Below are 21,182 nucleotides of genomic sequence, written 5' to 3' on the forward strand. Positions count from 1 at the left end.
AAAACAGTGTTATGTTAATCAACAGTCAGGAGATGATCAGATGCCAAAGCTCTGTCAACAGCTTTCAGAAAAGGTTTGCAGATAGAGGTGTAACTGCTTTAAACCCTCAACCTTTGCAACTACCTCTTCCTTTTTTACCCCTGCTGTGTATTGTTTGGGTTTTCAGGGTTTGGATTTTTTTACTTTTTCCTCTTACTAGCAAAGATTTTCTTGAACTTCCATGTATAGTTTGGGAAACGACATCTCCAAAGGCTCAAAAATCCAGCAAAAATCACATACATCTTTCAAAGCCTTTTCAAACATTTCCCCTCTTTTCTAGGCTCATTTACCTTTGCTGAGTAATTCGAGGCAGTCACAGCCTAAAGAATGCACAGAGGAACAATAAATTTTGAACACTGACTTCAAACTTTAAAACATGTTAAATTCCTCTTCCCCTTTCATAGGGCCAGTTTTCAGGAGATTGCTTATAACACGCATGCAAGCTGGTAGCTTGGGATACAATTGCTCTGTTGGTCTGCGCAATTACAGCTCTGACTGTGAACTCTTGCTGTGAGGAACACTTCTAAATATGCAGTTATGTGATTTATGTTCTAAAGATCTGATTTAGTATTTACTGCATATCATCACAAAGTGGCGCTCCATCAAAACAGATTAAATGAATAAAGCCTGATTCTGCTTGGTGGAACTTAAGGCCTTGCTGAGCCTGCAAGCAAGATGTTGCTAATGCAGTATGAAACTGAGTAAAGCAGTAGTCTTGATCTTATTTGATGCTGAACTAAAGGAAAACAGTGTAGAATAGAAACCTCAGTCCCTGGATCTCTTAACCCATTTACTCCACTTATGGAGCCCACTTGAGTAGATTTTTAATCAGGCATATCAGCTTGGCTTCATGCCTCCTGTTTCAGTTTATCAGGAGGCAGGTTAACATCAGTCTTCATATCAGTTACAAATCTCTGACTACTGCCTCTTTTTTATTTTTGAGATGGACAAAGTTTCACCTGGATGGGTTGACTTAAGCCCTGGTATCAGTCAACATACGATCTGAGTGAGATGCATTGAACCAGGGATGGAGCTTTTCCAGGATAGACTTCATCTGGTCTGTTTAGAAATGGATCTGCTCACAAGCTGTATAAGTCTCCCTCTGAAATGTCACCAGCCACTGTGGGGAACTTTAGCCACCCAGTCAGCATCAGCACTCTTATAGCACACTACAAGATAGCATCTTGTTTTAAAGGCAAGATTTTCCAACATGAACTGAGAAAATAAAAGGTCTTTTTCTTGCAGAGCATCAACTCTTATGCAGATATTTTCAAAAGTGAAAAAACAATGAAAAAAAATCAAGCAGAAAGTGAAAAATCTGTTTCACATTATGTCTGTTTTTATTGTTTCTCATTTCTTTGCTGTGATCAAAACTAGATATGACATGGGAAACCAGTGCCCTTTAATGGATTGGGTAAGAATTTAGCTTCTAGCAACAGAGTCAGCATTGAATATCATAGTCTTAACATTTAAAACCATTTCAGCTTTTCTTTTGTTCTGATTGGACAGGCTATGGAAAAAAGCAAGAATAAATTTGAAATAAGACATTTTAAACCAGAGCAGGCCATAAGTGACAAGACAGTAATCGTGTCTTGATTTTCTACGTTTTCTACATCTCTCCCATTTTCATTCTCCTTAGCCATGAGTTTTCCTGTTACATTTGTAATATGAAGATGAAAAATGTTGTTTGAGCTTATGTACTGCAGAGCAGGTTATTTACTGCAATTATGATGAGACTTGCAGATTTCCTCACTGGTAACAAGTATGTCCTTCAGGAAGAGCTAGAAATGATGAGCTGCTCCTAAACAGCAAAAATATGTGTTTCTTATCCTAAGCCTTAAAAACAACACTAGCAGTAAAAAAGATTACAAGCTAGTGAGAAGTGACAAAAAAATTAGCTGAAGAAATAGCAGAGATTATTGGTTTCTTCTGCCAACCAAGAGCAGAAGTGCAGTTATGCACAAGCTCTAGCATTGATCTCTTTATAAGGTTCAAGCCTAGCTGAAGCCAAAAATAGGTGTAATATATTTCTAGTAGTGGTAGTTATGAGCAGAGTTATCCTTCCCATATCAGAAATATGCTTTGTTCCTAGCCGACACCACTGGGATCAGCTAGCAGTGCTAAGAAGCTGTAGCTGTGCTGACCCAATATACATGTCCAAGACAAGAAAGGGCTCAAACTATTAATTCCTCCACGCAGCAGAAATAAAGGAGGGCAGAGCTCCCAAAGACAAGTCCAGTGCTTCCCCTGCTTGGCTCTCTCCAGGAAGAATGGGGCAGGGAACAAGATCTGCCTCCCCAGAAAGGATAGATAGATAGGTACTTTGTCTACCCTCTCATTCCAAGGGCTTAAGATGATGACTCCCCATACAGAAAGTGGAAGAAAACTCACACCAAGCTGCTCCAGCATAAACCTCAAGCATGACTGCAGGCAAGTGCTAGCCAAGCTTGGACAGGTTTAAATTGCTTTAGTTTAATTTCTGGAAAACTGAAAAGAAATTATAACAATCTTATCAGTCACCTGGGCAATGTTAACACCTGCTATAATTTGTTTGGTGTTGATTTTTAACTGAAGCATTTTCATCCTAAGTTAGGGTTTAGTTCTTAGCCTGCACCAGAATTATCACAGTGGCTTAAACCTGAGAATTTAGTTACCTAAAATGGAGGTGGATATGAAGTCACCTTGCTCTGTCATGAAATTGCTGGTGGGAACATGTTCATGCCCCTAGGAGAAATATCCAGATAGCTTTTCAGACAACTACCAGCAATATAAATGATTTTTAATTTTTATCCCCAAATTGCCAGCCATTCATTTTCAATACAATATCCAATTTTAAGTTTGGAAAATGGAATAAAATTTCTGCAAGTGACAGCTAGGATCAGCACTAGCAGAAGCCTGCTGTAGGCATTCAGGGAAAAGTCACATAGTCCTAGGAAATCCTTAACTGAAGCTGACAATGAGAAAAAGAGCTGCTCTGGAAAGCATCAAAGATGTGGAAATGGATGAAGTATATTAAAAAAGAAGAAAAAAACCCCTCCACTGCAACTCACAAATGAAACTCTGAGCCAAGTCCATCCTTGGAATAACTCGAAACAGTCACTGAGCCTATGCCAAGGAGGTCTTTGGCTCCCTGTGTAAAGGAACATTAAGGCAACACAAGGGCAGCAAGAGTCTAAGGACCTCTGATTTCATTCTGTTCTCTGAGCTGCCTCTGCAACAAGATTTACGGATAATAAATGGAGCCTCTCTACCTCCATCAGGAGGAATTTGGCTCTCTCTATGCTAAACACTCCTTATTAGATTTGTCATTCCAAAAAGAGAAGGCATGAAGCAATCTGCTGTAGTGACTGCTTTCTGGCAGAGCTGCGCTTCTACACTTCTCCCTGTGGCCTTCCAGCAGAAAAAAATTGTTTAGGACATTATTTTAAGAAATGTGAAACTGGTTGGGCTGTTCCACCAGATCACAAATGAATCATGTCAGAAATAATTCTCTTGTCCAGTGTTTTCCTATATCTGTAATGACTGATTGTGTCTCCATCTTTAGCTTTGAACACCCTCTAACAATAATTAATCCCCTAGAGTTCACAAGTCTTAGTAATTGATAGCTCACAGTGGTCCTTGTTCCACTCAAAATCTTTTTTATGACAGTTTTTAACTACAAAACAAGTCCTTTTGGGTTTGTGTTATTTGGAAGCACAAACGTTTCAAAGTGATTTGAGAATGACAGTTAGGATTTCTTCAGTCATAACTGGTTCCCTGTTTAGATCTTTGAAACCTGGCCCCAGCTGTGTGGTACTGTTGGCTGTGGTGTCTTGGGAGGACTGCATTATTTCCTGCTGCAGACTGAAGAGCTCCATATATAACATGCTGGATGGAAGCACAGTGCAGTCCCACCACCTATTTTGAGTTCTGCAGTGTTTCGCAGCAGGTCAGTGCTAGGTATTTTATTTATCACCAGGGTCAAGGCTGAAGGGAGTTACCACAAAGCATCTTCACAAGGAAGTATCGTGAGTTACCTTTAGTAGAGACTTTATTTCCTTCCTTTCCTTTTTTCCTGTTATGAATTCCATAATATAGATTCTTTGCCTTGAAATGAGAATGTCATCTTTTATACTATTTGTGTAAACAAAGCAATTCAAACTGTATTCATTTACTTTGCTATATCATGTCATGTCATATCATACCATGTCATGTCATATCATCATTTAATTTTCCACTTCATTGCTACCAAGATGGGCTTGCTTGTATTTTTTCATTTAAATCATTAATATCTAATACAAAACCAGAATAGTCTGGATCCTTGTGAATACAGTTCCAGCTTTCCAATTCTGACATGTTTTACTGTTTTTACATCTTAGTACCCTATTTCTTGTCAACGCTGGTCTTTAAAATAATTATAGTTCATTGCTCTGCACTTCAAAGTCTAGCTTCCAATGTGAAATTTCCTTTTTGTCTTTAAAATCATGCCTGAAGAGAGTTCTACTGTATGAACAAAATGCAATTTAACTTATATGGACACTTTTTCAAATTCATTCAACATACATCTTATTTATCACCTTCCTATGCAAAAGCGAGAAGAGCAACAAGGTTTAACAGGGGAACCTCTAGGTATGCTGGGCCACCAGCAGGCCTGCTGGAAAACTAAATACTGCAGTTTAGAAATTCAGTGGGAAATTCCTTGATGAACTTCTGGAGGCATTTTATCCTCTTAGAATGAAAAACGTACTTTTCACTTTCTTCATTTTTTTTTGAGAGTGAGGAATGATACCTTAGAAAACCTTCTCTCTTCACTTGCGATCAGGGCACTACCTTTAATCTATCTGAGATACATTGCAGTTCCTTGAGGTGTCACCTCTGCCATTAAGCACTGTTGTGTCATTTGGTGCATTTATATTGACCTATTTCTATGTCTAGATAGCAGGGCATAAGAAGAAAAGCATTTTGATGGAGAAGTGAAACATTTCCTTCTTACTTTGACTGGCCTCAGTCTGAAACTGTTAACCTTCAGGGCAGGCTTATTTGTACTGTTTTTTCCTTTAGAAGCAGGGGGAAGTTCATGGAACAAATAAAGGAAAACAAAGCCCAGTAATGATGTTTGTCTGGTGTACAACGATAGTACTAAATCCAAGTATGAATCTAGCTTCATTGAACAGCTAATGGAGATTACTCTGGGAAACAGTATTTTCAGTTTAAGGCATGTTTTCACTTACAGTAAATTGTTGGTTTCTCATCTTACTGAAAAATGTATAGTGGGAATAAAAGAAGGCATCAAACTAACTGGCACAACAATGGACAGAACAGAAGGATCAATCATCCTTTTGTCACTAAAAGAGATTGAGACCCTTAATCTTTCTCTATTACAATGGTGTGCACTGAGAGCAATACCATAACAGTCAATAGCAAAGTGCTTAATAATCTGAAAAAAAGAGCAATAAGATAAAATAACAGTGCAAAAATAATGGGTATCTTAGATTAAGCTATTTACCTATCCCATAATATAATACTAAGGAAACTCATAGAGCTTTAAGAGGAAGTAAATTTGACACAGGCTAGAGGAAAACCTTTTATGTGTCTCTCACATGTATTTCCTTCATAGTGGCATTCATAGTGAGGGGCCATAGATGCCGTTCATGGAGCATCTAATGCAAGCCCCTGAGAAGCAGGACAGTAGACTGAGAAGATTTCTATCTCTTCTGCTATATAAATTCATGTAGTTCTTTGCTACTGAAGATGCCTCAGAAATCATGCCAAGTCACACAAAAATAATTGCTCGCGTGATTTCCAGCACTAAAGAAGTTAATAATTTAATTTCATAAAAGAAACCAAGTTAATGGAAGAGGAGATGACAGTTAAACATTTTTGCTCAGTTGGAGATGTAATCTCAGGGGAATTGTCTGTCAACATGTATTTAGGTTACTTTCAAGTCTGTTACCTGTTCCATTTTCTTGGCCAGGCTGATGAAGATGATAAAAGAGAAAAGAGTTGCAGTGACAAAAAAATATTTCATTTACTATTATGTAAAAAAAAAAAATAAATCCCTTTTTCCCCTTTGTAAACAGGGTTGTAGTTATATTAAGGCATTTGAGAATTAATCAAGAGATTGAGGGATGAAAGAAAGTTGACAATTACAGATCTAGGTTCTTCACTTCTGCCCCACCCCATTTCCCCGGATGAATCTATTTGCCTGCAAAATGGAAATAGAAAAAGCTCTGTCTTTGGGACTTCAACCACCTTCACTTCATCTGTTTTGCCCTGCATGGAGTATCTGTCTCTTTCAAGGACCAGCTCTGTTTTCATCAGTCCTTATGTCCCCACAACCACTGCCAACAGCTGCTTCAGTGGTTGGGTAGAACAGGAGGTAGACAGAGATCAGTGGAGTGATTCCCAGGCAAGTTCATAAATCACTCATCACACATGCTTTCACAAGCAGGTGTGTATGTGCGCTGGAGTACCAGTTAGCAAGTTTGCCTGCAAGGGAGTGTCACATTGGGATGATGGCTCTAACACAAGTAATACTTATTTGATGTTATTTGGGAGTCACGTCCTTCAGAGCAACAACCAGACAAATGTTTTCACATAGAAAGAATAGTATAAAATATTTTGTTCTGTTAGAGCAAACCCAAGCTGATCTGGGAATAAAATTTTATTGGTCCAAAGTAAGTCCTCATATCTATAACTAATTTTTGTTATGAGCAGCACCAACAAAAACGGGTGTTTCTACACAAGGATGAGGACATATTTATCCTTCAGGCATATAACATGTTATTTATTTTGAACTTGTATGCAGCAGCACAGGTTTTATGCTAAGAGCATAAATGAACAGATCAGCAAAATTTAGCACTTGGTAAAGTGCTGAAGAAAAAGCAGCACAACCAAAATCGAAGAAATCCAGGAATTTCAGATCTTACAGATGATCAAAGCAATATTTGATTTTCCTTTTAAAACCAGTTAGGGGGTTGCATCCTTTATATCCAACACCAAATGGAACCAAAAAGGCTTGGAGTTGGGGAAATAATTATAGTGTCTTGGGCTATCTGGATCCAATTCATATTTTTAACCCCTTGTTCAAGAATTTCTCTACTGGTAATAAGATGTCAAATGAGATTGGATGTTATGCACCAATTCACTTTTTAGTTTGCAGGATCGCTGCCTCTGCTGTCCCTGGGGAAGTCTGAGTACTGGTGTTTTACAGGATAAGCTACAGAATGGGATATTGTACAGCCAGATATTTCCTGTAGAGCCTTTTTTCCCTTCTCACTTTAATTCACGTTTTTCTTTTCCTTTTCCTCAAACCCCAATGATAGACTTCAGCTGGAATCTTCCTTTACTAAAAAGAACTTCTGTCCAACAACTTCTGGCAATAGAAGTCATGAAAATACCAACAAACCTAATAAAAGAAAAAGACAACTTTTCAGCCTCTGTCCTAATGTCTTTTAGAAGAACACACTACTACTTATATATGCTGTTTTAAGGCTTTTTCTGGTTCCTTCTGAAGTCAGTAAATAACGTTTCCATTCACTGCAGAGAGATCAAGAAGTAGAGCAGGCCTACATTTATTACTGTGTCTGAGGTGAGCATTTAGACATAGGATGTTTGATACCTTTTCCTCACAGAACTTTTTTCTATTTATATACTTACATTCAAGAGCAGCTTAATGCTTTTAGATGGAGTAGAGACTTTGTCCTTGCCCAGAGAGTGCATCTGCTGGCATGAGACATGAGAAAAAAGCAGGCCACTAAAAAATGGAAAGGGAGAATGAAATGAAGTCATAGGACAATTATATCAGCATAGCCATGTAGGCAAGTAGGTATGTACTATTTATCTTAATTATTTGTAATCTGACATATGCAATTGATGTTACATGTAATTCACATTACATGACAAGCTTTCATCCTGTTGGCTCGCTTCTCATGATGATACAGGACTTTAAATAAAGCTCTTCAAATTAAATAATTCCATTAAGATATCTGCTCAGCAGAGAATAACACTTACTGGACCCTCGGACAAAGCAATTGCCAGCTGAATTATCAGAACTCATATCTATGGTGCAATCAACAGTGTTCTTCAATGCTGGTGAGTCAGTCTAAAGATTAAAAAGTCAAAGGACAAACTGTTCAGCATAGTTTTACAATGATCATACCTTATTTTGCTGAGAAAAGAAAGTTGTTTCTGAAGCATGTACTTAGGGTAACAAATGAAGCAAGGTGCAATCTACTTAACTCCTCACAGCTTAAAGTTCCGTGTGATTTTTATAATGGAAATAACATTTTTATTTTTTTTTTGAGAAAGATACACTACTATGCAGCAACAAAAAAGCTCTCTCAGAGTCAGAACTTTAATAGTTTTCTTATTTTTTATAAAAATCTGTGCACCAAGTTGAGAATGACATAAGGGCTTGTTTGTACAAGATCTCAGTCTGTCTACTCCAGCTGGAGGATCAGCCTTTTTTTTTTTGGACAAAAGCTATGCCACTCACTTCCTTCCACATTGTTTGGTCTGTAATGCCTCTATTATTGACAGAGATGTTAAAATCTTCAGTCTGTCCATACTGTCTGCAAACCAAGTCATTGGGAAAAAATGGAAAAAGGCACTGAAACTTATCACAAGCTACAGAGAGGCTTAAAACAATACTGTCCTTGTAGTTAACTACAAAGTTGTTAATGTAAAAGGACACCTATTTCCATCCCCCAGTCCTTCCTGATTACTATTCTAATCGTTCATTGTCCCAGACCAGGGCAGATACCCGAATTGCTGATATGTGGGGATATTTTGTCTACATTACAAAGGAATGCTTCTGACTATGTGTAACATTTAACAGTGCTAATTTAACAATTTTAGGTACATATTAGGTAAAAAATTGTAAATGTTCTAGATAGAGAAATAGAAAGGCTCCTTCTGCCTTGCCCTTTAGTTTTCTTAATGCCCACCTTCCTCTAAGTGGTAGCTGCACGTTTAGCGATGGAGAGAAAGCAGAGTTCATAGCCTTGCCTTCAGGCAGACTCACTACTGTTTAACATGCTGCACAAGCTGTTCCCTATTGTACTGTTGTAATATTTTGGCACACACTCAGCTGAGACTCCCAGCTTCACATGAAGCATTTAAACAAGTGGCCCAGTTTTTCAAGTGCTTCCTAATGAACGTAACCATCAAATTTAACACTTAATCTTCAGAATAATGGAATAAATATTAAAAGAGCAATTTCCAAATTGTATTAATTTTTGTGAAGAAAAAAGAGAAAAAGAAGCAATGTAGCAAGAAAGATATTTAGGAAAACAAAAGTCAGCACCTGCTTTCCAAGGTTATCCTGAAAGCTTGTATGTATTATATGCTGCAGCTCTGTGTTCCTGGAATCCTATCAAAACCAGTGTTATACCCTTGACTATATCTAGATTTGCAGACAGATATACAGCCTCTTTTTAATAGAGAGATGAGTTCTGGTTATGCTTGTGTGATCATTTGGATTTTTGCCGTTGCCACATTGAGCTGCGTGTCTGTGCTCATGTTGTGCCAGCCCTTCCCTGCAGTACAGGAAGACTCGGGACTTTTTGTTTCCTGAAAAATTCCCACAGACAGGGAAGCTGATACATTGCTTCAGGTCACGCATGTGACCAGCAGCAGTGTCCGAGCAAATTCTCTATACGGCCTCTTAGTGCCTTTTATCTGATGACTCAGTGTAGGGCTCAGATGAGGACTCTGTTATATGGCTGTCAGGAAATAAAATTCAGCACTAATTCCGCTGCCTCGCCCAGGACAGAGCACCCAGCACAGCAAGGATTAGAGCGATCCTCCTGAGCAGTGCTGACCCCATATTCAGTCTGAATCACAGCCCCTTTGAGTAGCCAAGTGTAATACCATGTCCCAACAAGGGATACAGTCTGTCCATTCTGTCTGCTTAACAAGTCATTGGCAACTACCTCAATTTAGACAGGCCATCATTTCTACTGCCTCTGATTAATTTCTGCAACCCTAAATACAGTGTCACCTCAAAGCCTTGGCAGTCCTCTGTGGGAGTCAGTAAAGACCCTCATCCATTAATGCCTTTTGCCAAGGGAAAATTCTAAAATTCAGTTCCTCAGGTATTTTCCAGCATACATTCACAGATTTAGGAGTGTCAGAAATTGTAACAAGGGAAAGAAAGTGCTTTTATGCAGCAAATCAGTAAGGCTGCCTCCCAGCTGGGAACAGCATGAACTAGTCTCTTAAATACAGTTCCAAATCCCTTGATCTGCTGAGATTTACAGCCTCACCCAGAAATCAAGAGGATGAAGCCAGGGAATGACCAGGGGAGCAGAGGAAATGGCCTCAACTGCTCTGAATAAAAGGGCTGGGAAAAAAGTGGTAAAAAGAGGTCGTGACTAAAGGAACTTGCTTTCTAAGGTGATGACTGGGTGAGATTTCTGTATATCTGCTGTGGAGGATGGATATATGTGAAAAAGTTTCCCTGGATGGGCAGTAGATGAGGCAACCCAGTTGGTTTTGTTTGGTTTATTTTTGGCACTTATGTGACTCAGTCACACACGTGTGACACTTCAAATTCAGTTCCCTTGTGCTAACATTATATGCACAGGCTCTCATATTCATCTCCCATCAACATAATAAAAGCAGCCAAGACCAGACCTATGTTTATGCCTGTTCCCAAAGCTGTGTGATTATTTCTATACTTCAGATAACCAAGTTCCAAGAATTGTGAGCTAAGTGACCCAGCAGAGATGGAAATGTGGCTCTGAGGGATTTTTGTATCAGTTTATGATTTACTTTCCTGTTCCAGCAAGTGGAAACCCATGCCGCTTTCCTGAACTGTGTGTCTTGAAAAGGTACTTTTGTTATTCTCATGAGGACAGGCTTCCATTATCTCACTCTGTGGCAACTTCATTGCTCATTTATAAATAGGAACAGATGTTTCACTAACATACCAATGAAGAACAGGTGTGGAAAATAAAATTATTTCCTCCTGATTTAGTATTGTTTCCCTTTCTTCACACTAGCTTCTCTGTGAAGATAATCCACTCCTGTTGGCCAGCCACTCAAGCTGGAGTGGAAGAGCTAAGCTGTGCTCCCTTCTATGCATGCTGCCCTGAGAATACCTGGATTTAACATTCCTGTTCTCTTCAATACCCAGAAGTACGAAACAGATGACTTCCTGCAGCTGTATGAAGGTGGCAGTGGGGGAACCTGAATTACATTTATATTTCCCTGGTTATGCTAATGGTGTCAAGGTACTGTCCTGTTTTAGACTTGTGCTGATAGATTTGCAGTATTTTGTGTTTAGGTAGCCACAACTGCTGGCTCTAAGAGCAGCATGTTGCTTAAATGGAAACTAGGTATTCATTTTCAGAGGAATTCATGTACTATAGTAGTGCAATTAGTCTTCTTGTTTAACAGGGTAATAGATTACTCAGGATTCACCAGTATGTTTTGAAATGCTAGAAATGGTTCTATCTTATTGCACGCAATTGGACTTCATTCTTTCACCAGGAGTGGCATTAACAGTTGCAAATTACACAAAAATAGCACTAGTGTTCTCACATATGGAAAGTAGAGCAATTATAAAACATAAACTGATATGAATGTTTATTACTACAGAAAGAACAGCTAAATAACCTCAAAGTTTTATGATCAAGGCCCCGAGTTTCAAATGCTGTTTTGTTCAGGATATTACCCCTCACATGCTTTAGCCATATCCCTCAATGATAGCTTTTGTCAGAAAGAAACCAACGGGCTAAAAGGACAGGCTCTTACTGCATCTATGTGATGTCCCTCTACTCATGTAAACAGCAGAATAACAATGTTTCCCTGCCATGCCATTCTGAAGTTAGATGGTTAATATTGTTAATGCTTAAGGTGCACTTGGTCACTTTGGTTCTGAAACATGCTTTCTTTGAACTGTGCTACTATCATTTTTACAACTAGCTGTTTATAGAGCCAGACTCCAACATTTCATTACTATATAACTTAAGCTGCACCATTGCTTGCGCTCAATAGATGTTAAGTTACTTCTCTGGAATGAAAAAGGAACCTACTCCATTAAAATGCTCAAAGTCCTAACATACACTGGATTCATTTGCAAGACAATACACAGGCACCTGAAAGTTTACCTGTTCAGATCCTTCATGCTTTGGTGCCATCCAAGAGAAGTACTGTACTTTCTAGAGTATGACTGTAAGGTCTCAGTTCACGTTTTGCTGACACTGTTACTGTTGCAGTAATTTTACCATAGCGATGAGAGGTACATCAGTTTCTTTCTTATCTCATCTGAAGTTATTCTTGTCAACTCCATTATGCAGTGATTTACTGTCTTAGTATTTTCCAGAAGGCAATATTAATGGTTCTTTCAAAGAACTTTCAGCAGGGAGCACTTGCAGAAGAAAGGTGCTTAGTGAAGATGTTTAGAAGCCTTTGCCCATGCATAGGGCTAAAATAATATCTTCAGTAGCACTTGCTGCCTGGCATACAGTAAAATGATAAAACTCATATTCTTTAACGAGCTTTCAGGTTTTTCATATTAGACTTCATGGCAAGTAGTACAGCTTGCCCTGCCATGAAATACTGGGCTCCAAGCTTGAAAACATGCTGGTAAATTCTGATGGAGCACCAGTGCATCCTATGGATATCTACAGTGAGGAGGGAGGGCTGGGGTCTAGTTGGGAAGTCAGTCCATAAGGTGAGAGTCCTTAACCAGGCACTGGCTGTGACAGAGCTTAAAAAAGGGGGTAAAAGCCCAAGCTGATCCTAAATAGGGCCCCAATAGGTAGGGGTGTGGGTCCCAAGTGAGCCTGTTCAGGGCCATAAAAGCCTGTTAGTGTAGTCTGGGTTTGATCTGAAGCTTTTGATTCTTGCAAAGCATTGAAATGGCTAGTATGTGCTGGGGCAGGGGAGTGGGGGCAAGATTCAATATTTCTAACAATGCCAAGAGATCTCGAGCAATGTCTTTGATGAGGGCTTTTCTTTGATGAAGAAGAAGAAGGGAAGCTTTGCCAAAATGCAGAGTCAGCTCGTTTGGCTGAAGAAGGATTTTGCTATGGTGGGATGGCACGGTTTCATGTGCTGCAGCTAGCAATCTGAGCTTGGGGTAACATTTGCTTGTGTGGCTGATATAGGGTTGAAGCAGACTCCTTGTCTGTGCAGCTCACTGTCCAAGAAGGAAGACGATCTCTGAGCAGAGGTGAACCCCAGACAGGTACAGAGGTTGTTTGCCTGCTGCCAACAAATCTGACAGTTCCTGATTGCTAGTAGTGCTGTGGACTAACTAGAATCTGCTCCTTTTCAGAAGGTGAAATGGATGCTCCCTCAAGAGAGCAGAGTGCCCCATTACTCCTGTCTGTATTTTATATTCCTTTTAAACATTGTCCCCTTTCCTAAGGTGTTGACTACCTGAGGGATGTGTTGACTCTGAATCTAAATGCAAGGGTAGCAAGAAAATCTTCTGGATGCAGAGGTTTGAATTTGCACAGTTGCCATGCTAAAGCTCTGATGCTTATGTAAGATTCTTTAGATACTTTTACAGCACAATAAACACAGAGATATTTGCAGATGCAAAAGGATATTTCCTCCATGTTCCAAAGTAAGATATATAGTCAGAGCATCAAACTGAATTTTCTGTATTGTGTAAACCAAATAATATTCATACACTGCAGACTGATAGCAGAAAATTCCATATACTTTTTTCATACTTTAAAGAGATGTAGTCTAAGTTTAAACGATGCAATAATGTTTCATTTAGTCAGAGTATGTTCTGCTCCTTAGATATCCTTGTGTTAAAGATCAGGGTTATTGCTAATACAATTCAGTCTCACAAAACTTGAAGGCAGCCATAAAAACTCAGGAATAATCTCTACTATTGCAACACTAAGTAGTATAGAAGGAATGGTGATATCAGATCAGAAACCAGAGATGTCATCTGTCTTGTAATATGTTGCTGACATCAGTTGGCAGGGAGATAATCATTAACAGGATTAATGCAGTAAAGATTATACCATCTATGTGATAGTTTTTTACTCTTCTGTTGGTGTGACAAACTTTAACTAACTTTCCCTGGTGAAGACCAATTTAGATAAAAGGAGGATTGCAGGAAGTATTCTGAGGCGAGGGTCTATTTCTTTGCCAATCCACTTCTTGATCTCTGATTTTGCAGTCTAACGGCTTGCACATGACTCATGGCATACAGCCACTTCCTTGTGGTAATGGCCTGGTATAGAGGCAAGGCTTCTTATTATCAGTAGTGAGTAATATCAAAAGCTGGAATCCTGTTCATAGCAGTGTGAAAGAGTCAGAGAACAAATGCAGGTAAATATTCTTATTTGTTCTTCAAGGGACCTCAGTGAAACACATTCTCCTTATCTTCAAATGTGTTATTACTGGCTGTGCAGCTTCCATGTGTTTTGTAGGTATCCCAGAGGTAATGGATTCAGTGGGATCTCATTGAAACAAGTCGCACTGTGGCCTTCCTAGGAAAGAACCAGGTCCTTTACACATTGAAGAGAAGCCAACAAGTAATCTCATAACGTCAGTGGTATTTTTTTCAGAGATTGCCAAAAATTCAGTGACAACAAGCACATTGAATTTAAGAGAAAGAGTCAAGAAACCCTTGTTCTGAGAGGTCTGTATCACAAGTTCTAAAGCTACTTCAACTTGGGGAGTTGTGTGTCTGAAATTTGCAAATTCATCTTACAAAGCGGAATTTAAACATCATTTAAAGACTTAGTTCTTTTCCTCATACCACTAGTCTTAAATTTGGATACATTGTAAGGAATTTTGTTCTTATCATGTATGTGGAAAGAGATGCTGCAAAGCAAGATCTAAAATTACCTTAACATCTCCTCACAGGACTGGAACAAAGAAGGATCTGGACTAAAAAGGTGTTTTATCTTTAAGGCTCTGTAAAGTTTCCAGAAACTGGGATGAAGGAACTGTTTTAACTTCATCTCTCCTTTTTTACCTTATTTCATCTTCTGTGATTCTAATGAATTTTATCTTAGTGAGATCTTTTCCTTATTATGTCTCTTAACCTCTGGCCCATAAACCGGAAGATTTTATTGAAGTCTAATGAGGTTTTTAAAAGACTCAAAGGTTTGAATAATTATCAAAACGTTCCATTCTTGCAACAAATTTACAAACAGGCCTTTTCTAATACACTCCTAATCAGAAAACTTCAGTAGGTGTTAGTTGTAGGCCAGCTAACTTTGGTGTATTCTTAATGAGTTCTCCTAGCCTTCAGTCTGGGGGCAGGATCCATAATTCTTCTCATCCTTGCTAATAATGATGACCCAGTTTGGTTATTTTAGAAGAAAGAGATTCATAGCTACCTCAGAGCACCTTCTCGAGATAGTGAAGACTCTATTGCTTAGTGTTTGATTTCTTGCTATGACATGGGGAATACTTAACTACTTGGAGACAGGCCTTCCTCAAAAAAGGGGCCCTTGTCACAAGGGGCTGAGCAGAGTTCCCAGAGTATCCCCAGATATCGTCAGTTGAAGATGGTCTGACACTGGGTTTCCCAAAAGTGCACAGACAGAAATGGTTAATGCTGTGCCCAATATTGACCTACAGCTGGTGATCACGTAAGATATGACCATCTAAAAGGTCTACTATTACAATAACAGAGTGTTACAATTCTAACTCTTGCACTGTGAAGAGTTCATCACCCTCCATAGTGAATTGGCCTTTAGATATGAAATTCCCTTGAAGACAATAAACGCTGTTCATCTGCAGCCGTACAGATGAGATGAGAATTTTCCTGGTAACTCTGAAAGGCCCAGAAAAAGCAAGATGCCGTTATCACAGATAATGCCTTTTTCTTCAGATTATGACAGCAAGCATGTCTTCAGGCAACCTTGTATGGTGGTGGCGACATAGTGACATATTCTGGCAGTCTACATGGAAGTACATACTCAGCTGTCGGAGTTCTTGTGGTTAGCATATGCAACCATACCTCTGGAGGTAGATTAATGAGAATGATTTGTAGCAATTATTTTGGCCACAACTATAAGGGACAGCACTTAGTTTTTACTTACAGCTCATGAAGAACAGAGCTGTCGTAGGCGTTTATAGCCGGTATGCTTTGAATCTTATATATCTTGCTATAATAATATAAATATTTCCACATGAATATTTAAGAAATTGCTTTCCTTTGGTATTGTATGGCATTTGCATAACTATCACTGAAAATCATGGCAGATTCAAACTGTCAAGCCTGTTTACATTGCAGTGGAAAATTATTTACTGATCCATACAAATGTTACATTTGCATCTGTAACAGAAAATGCATACCTCTTCAGTTTGCTAATGAGAAAAATTATACTTCTGGTTAAAGAAACTTTGTCAGAGGCAGAGCTGGCATTTCCCATATCCCATTAGCATGTGGAAACATTTCTTTACCCCCTGGAATTTCAGTCAACTCTGAGAACATGTTGTTGAGGAAATTGAGTGGTGCCAGAATTTATATGAAGTATTAAACCCCAGGCTTCTGAGCTGTTGACTTATAATAGTCATAGTCTCATTTGGCTGGCCAAGTAACAAGTACAGCATTAATATAGGTTTTAAAACTAGAAGAATAAAATAAATGGGACATTGTCCTGTTCTTTAAAGGGCTGAACATATGGGGCCTCAGAAAGTGTCTGAGAGAGGAAGTGCTGAGTACCCAAGAGGATTTAGCATCAGGAGGCTCAGCTCTCCATTGCAGCTGTTAAACTCCTGAATGATGAACTGGATGCACACTGCAAACCTGCGGTCAGACTGTGCAAAATAGGTCAGGTCCAGTTAGGCTTATTAGCTTAGCCTCAATAGAGATCAAATGAAGCAGCACTGGTCCAAAGCTGTCTTTGAGGGACCATAACCTCAAACCTGGGAGAACATGATGGAGCTAATCTCACAGGACTCTTCAGAAGTCAGAACAAATCCAGATTGATTTGGTATATGTGGGTTGGAGCTGGCCATGCTAGGTCTCAGCGGGTTTTGTGCAGAGAGATTCAATGCTCTTGGCCTGTGCCCTTGTGTTAACTGCATGGGAGAAGAAAGAGAACTTGGCTCCCTGTCAGTCCGAAGAGTGGAAAACTGCAACTCAGTCATCTTGTCCTGATGGATGCAGAAGGACAACAACGCACTCTGCAAACACAAAAATAAACTGAGTTGAAAGAATTAGCCTGAAGAGGAAACCGCTCGAGTATCAGAGTTGAGGATCCAACCAACATGGGTCTGGCTTAGAAAATACATGTTAAGTTCAGTTTGCCTTTGGAAACTTTCAGGTGTACTTGAAATTCCAGACTTGTCCCTTAAATTAGAAAGGCTACAGGTTTTCTTGTCATACAACTGAACTTGACATTCCTGTTAGCAGGAAGCGGGGCACTAATGCATTGCTATCTATGAAACTTGAAATAAAACCAGCACTACATCCTTCTGAACCGATGACCCTGTATGGTCCCAGACTTCTTGCTCTACTGATTCCCTTGAAACATTTATATGAGATCTTTAACTGGGTAGGTCAAAGATACTTGTCAAAATGCCTTGCTCTATTAATACAGGACAAAATGCCTTGCTCTATTAATACAGGAGGTGCGATAGAATCAGAAATGTTTCTTTGGCATTAAGTTACTTACGAAAAACATTCTTGTTTATATCTAGGGCTTTATTCTGTACCAATGTCTATGTTAAACTGAGATGCTTGACCACTTCACTTTAAGTCTCCATCATTTAAAATTATATTTTTAAGTAATTTTTCCCATTCACAATAGTGGCCTTCAAAGTAACAATTAACTCAAAATGTCCAAGAAGTAAAGAACTGAACTATGAAAAATGTCTTATTAAATATATAGAAGTATGAAGCTGCTTCTTGGCCCTAAACACTTCAGTTCCTTCCTTCCATGACTCTTTCTTTTAATCAATGCAGCTATCTTATTCTAGCCATCAAAAATCAAAGTGAATGATTAGTTCTTTTCTATACAAAAATACATTATATTTGTCTTCAGCTGTTCTTGCTGTTACCTGTGGAAAATCCTAATTTTTGTTCTTCCTTTCTTAGGTAATAGGGCTTTTAAATGCTCTTGTCACTTTCACACTACACCACTATAATTTATCTTTAAATGGCGCCATGAAATTGAGTATCATTCATAAGAATTGCCTCAGAAGCATTTCTTTGGGGTTAAGGCATTTCTCAGATTAGGAGCCTGTTTTACTGATGTTTTTGGATCTTCGTTTGGAGTGGTTCTGTTTTCTTAATACCAGTTGTTGTTTGCATCTCTGTTTGCCAGTGGCCTAGGGTTTATGTAATTTGGATGCGTATATATAAGCTGGAAAATTGACATACCTTTAAAATCTTAGTCTGAGGTTAAGCAATTTTTGAATAGAGATGCAGTGTTTTGGTTTGTGTCCTCAATAGTTCAAATTGCAACTTCATGGTGCTAGGTCTCCTCTGCATTTTCCCCATTTAAAAAAAAAATAAATCAACTTTTACTCATCTTTGTAATAAACTGGAATGTTGTCTCAGTCCTGGACTGGGGCCAGAGATGATCTCCATGGTGGAGAAAAAGATGTAGTGGTAGAAATTGGGCACCTGAAAGCACAGGGAGTGCCTCCTGCAACAGGGTTAGTGCAATTAGGTGAGAATTTTTTCCATTCTTTCTGCAAAGTGTCCAACTTTAACTTTGTGCTTTGCTGTAAGCCCTCTGCTATTTCTTCTACAAAACCTTCTCCTCCCAGATGCGATTGACAGCTCCAAGCTTTCCCTGCAATGGACAAATCCCAGGTCCAAGTTCTCATCTTTTTCACATCTCTGACAAGGACCTTGGTCAGCTGGAGCTTTAGATCAGTATTTCCATAATCCTCCAAAGGAGCCTGTGTGATGGCTCTGACTTGAACATGGATGAAGAAATATCAAAATGTATTTCTGGGGGTTCAGCTTATTTTTACAGCAATGTGTCTTAGGGCTTCAGGTAAGGCTTCTGCCAAAACCTGACCAATAAAGAAATTACTTTCTGCTGACCACATTTACTTCAGGTTCTCTAGTTAGTATCAGGCTCTCCCTCCATGGCACAAAAATCCTGTGAAATTTAACCTAACAAAAAGAAACTGACTTCTCTGGCTTACAGGGTGTTGGACCACTAAGGGAGAATATCGACATATCTGATTTTCTAGGCAGCATGGAAAGCTAGAGATATAGAATGAATGCCATGAAAGGAGAAGAAAGTGTGCTCTGCATACTGGACATGTCCATGATTAACAATAGACTGTTGAGATGGAGAGCTGAGAGTGCGACCTGACCGCACACGAAATGAGACAGGGCCCATAATTAGATGCACACAGTCCACTTTTCAAAAACATAAGGCGACTGCTGTCTGAAACCTTAGAAGGAAGCTTTCTCTTATTTTTTTGTGCTTGATTTATATTAGCAACCTAAAGACCTGACAGAAGAATTCCAGGTGTTCAGGGCTTTTCTTACTATCTTAAAATTTCCTCAATAACATTTCATTGTAGGAGTCAAAATATTTATTTATTTTTACTTCGAAAGTTTTACTTTTGGTTCATTTGTAGGGTCAATATTACTGCAATCTGATATATAGACTGCAAAACAGACGAGAAGCAGCTAAATTATAAGAGGAGGAAAGTTGAAAGCTGTTTCAGCAAATCCAGCTTCTAGAAAATTAAATTGCCTTGTCATGCTCCAGGAAGCAAAGTTATGCTCAGGTTACAGAGCAAGGTTTAGTTTAATTGACTGTGTTGTAATTTTCCCACACCCTTTGGTCACAGAAATCAGATGCAGTTCTCTGATGGCTGTGGTGTCAAACCAGACATGGTCAGAGGTTTCTGAGAGCAACCAAAGCTCACTAACAGAACCTTGTGGTGTGCACAACAAATGTGTTTATATTGCTTGTGTCCTTCTTAACCAGAGAGTTACAAACAGCCAGGCTATGTACAGCACTTTTCAGGAAAGATGGTGAGGATATTCTTGTCTTTCCATTAGTTGCTGGAGTGACAAGTGTGTATACCTTTGAGGAGTTGACTGACATAGAAGTGTAAGGTCTAGCTTGGAAACATGCAGACTTTTAAATTCAAATATACTTTTCATCTGCACTTGAAAAACTTTTTAAAAATACAGTTTAAATACATATATTCCAAATAGACATCAATTTTATTTTTTTTTCTAGAAAGGTTAACAGGATAAAATGATGAAAAGCCCAATTTTAGAATATTAATATACTGTTATTTTGCCTAAGATGCTGTTGTACTTGTGCTAATATAGACTTACCAAAATACTTAGAAATATAAATACTATACTACAGTCATAATAAAACCCCTCAAAATAAAGGTGGGGATACACAATGCTTTGAGTTCCCAAGTTAATGTTTATGCATATATATGTAGCACATTTGCTTTTTAAATATAATTTAAGTTCAGTCCTTTTCAGTGGGATTCTAACTCATGGTACAAATTAGCAGATTTCTGCAAAAATATGTCAGGGAGAATACTTTACAAATGTGAACCATTTATAACTGTTCTAGGATACTTAAGACAAAATCCCCCATTACAAAAATCACAAGAATGAAAGGATCTGAAAATAGTGAGTAATGACTGTGAGCTTAAGTTCAATGATTATTATCTCTCTGTCAATGAATGTATGATCTAATATTAAAATGGAGCAATTAAGTTTTACATCAAGGAGTATGTTCCGTTACCAGTACCAATTAATTTCACAGCATTTTTTTCACTTCCACCTAATTCAGTGGAATTTAAGCTTCCTAGCTTCTCAGCTATCCAAAATACATCATAGAAACTGTATTTCTTCCCTGTAGTGCAATAAGCTGGCCTTGCACCCTAAAATCAAAGACAAGAAGGTTCAGTCACCCTTTCAACAGGATCAAAATACTCCCTTTCCCACTTGTCTGAGCAGGTCAGAGTACAGCAGCATGTGAGCCAGAGTGCAAATCCCAGGTTGTCTTTCCTCTCTGAAGATGGTACAGTCTGTGGTCACCCTACTGACTGGAAAGCAATTAATATTTTCATAATCTCACACTTATTACTACTTTTTTTACATCAGCCCAAATTATGGCTGTCATTTGATTGTGATGAAATCATGCAGGCATAATATGGACGTGCAATAATATGATATTTACAGGGTAATTCAGGCTTCACAGACAAGTTATTAATTCAAAATG

The sequence above is a fragment of the Nestor notabilis genome, unplaced genomic scaffold (genome assembly GCF_000696875.1).
Source record: "Nestor notabilis isolate BGI_N333 unplaced genomic scaffold, ASM69687v1 scaffold3340, whole genome shotgun sequence".
NCBI lineage: Eukaryota > Metazoa > Chordata > Aves > Psittaciformes > Psittacidae > Nestor > Nestor notabilis.